Here is a 1,683-nt window from a genome sequence, read left to right on the forward strand (position 1 = left end):
ACCAGGCTGGCCTCAAACTCAGAAATCTGCCTGCCTCTGCCTCCCAAGTGCTGGGATTAAAGATGTGTTTTATGATTTTCTAATGCATCTTTCTTGTGGAACAGCAGAGAACTAACTTTTCACACTAAATAGTATCTTATTTAATATTGTTTTCTCTGTATATTTTCATCTATTTCATTTGATGCATTTAGACTTTTATTGTACTTTGTTATTATACCAAATCATAGGTATTCAGTAAAGCAGAGTTTAGAATACAAACTATGAAGTGCCAGGTTCAGTCACTGTTCACCCAGAACCTGGAGGACAGAGAAGATTTTGGTGGATGATGCTGGAAACTTTTTAATGTATGGTTCTTTAATTTCTTTAAAATTTACTTTAAGTGCCCTCAAAGGCCAGAAGAGGGTGTCAGGTCCCCAGGAACAGAATTACAGAGGGTTATGAAGCACCCTGTAGGCCCTAGGAGTCACACCTGGGTCGTCCCAAGAGCAGCCAGTGATCTTAACCACTGAGCCATCTCTCCAGATCCAATATTTTTGATACGCTGCCAGAAAATTTTTATTTGCTACCCTTTACCGAATACTTTAACATGTTCCCTGTACTTTTTAAGAGTGTTCATTTATTTTTTATTTTTATTTTCAGACAGGGTCTCACCGCAAACCCCCTAGATGGCCTTGAAATTACAGAGATCTACCTGCCTCTGCTCCCAGGTATTGGGATTATAGGTGTGTCTTAGTCAGGGTTTCTATTGCTATAATGGAACACTATGGTCAAAAGCAAGTTGGAGAGGCAAGGGTTCACTCAGCTTACATTTCCATGACTATTCATCACTAATAAACATCAGGACAGGCGGGACAGGAACTCAAGTAGGGCAGGAACCTGGAGGCAGGAGCTGATGCAGAAGCCATGGAGGAGCGCTGCTTACTGACTTGCTCCTCATGTTTTTTGTTTTTGTTTTTGTTTTTTTTTCAAGACAGGGTTTCTCCGTGTAGCCCTGGCTGTCCTGGAACTCACTCTGTAGACCAGGCTGGCCTCAAACTCAGAAATCCGCCTGCCTCTGCCTCCCAAGTGCTGGGGTTAAAGGCGTGTGCCACCACTGCTTTCTTAAGGAACCCAGGACCAGCAGCCCAGGTGTGACAAGGCCTGCAATGGGCTGGGCCCTCCCCCATCAATCACTAATTAAGAAAATGCCCTACAAGTGTGCCTGCGGCCTGATCTTATGGAGGCTTTTTCTCAACTGAGGCTGCCTCCTCTTAGATAACTCTAGCCTGTGCCAAGTTGAGTACGAAATGGGAAGTACATGGTAGTGTGTGCTACCATGCCTGGCCGAGAGTGTCTCTTTAAATACTCCTACTTGAACTTACTAATTTTTCATTTATGACTGGGCATATTTAGTTGATTTCCAAGATCTTACTGTTATAAATATATCCATATTATATATAAAATACATATCATACCGTGGCTGCTACCCAGTGCCTACCGATCTGTTCTGTCCTTACTCTAGCCTTCAGGAGCAATGATCAGGCATGGAGGGTTACTGGGCTAAAGAATACAAACAAGAGGCTGCCCAAGGACCAGAGTTCAGTTCCCTGCTCATAACCCCTTCTAACTCCCACTTCTTTTTCTGGCCTCCGCAGGCACCTGCAGACACATAAAAATAAATCTTTTTTTTTTTTTTTTTTTTTT

The 1,683-nt window shown here is 42.9% G+C and overlaps 1 protein-coding gene across 2 annotated transcripts in view; it reads left to right on the forward strand.

The window, feature by feature from the left end:
• Necab2 (N-terminal EF-hand calcium binding protein 2) overlaps positions 1-1,683 on the forward strand; it is a 26,083-nt gene that overhangs the window by 11,209 nt on the left and 13,191 nt on the right. The window lies entirely within an intron of this gene.

This window comes from Mastomys coucha, unplaced genomic scaffold (assembly GCF_008632895.1).
Source record: "Mastomys coucha isolate ucsf_1 unplaced genomic scaffold, UCSF_Mcou_1 pScaffold22, whole genome shotgun sequence".
NCBI lineage: Eukaryota > Metazoa > Chordata > Mammalia > Rodentia > Muridae > Mastomys > Mastomys coucha.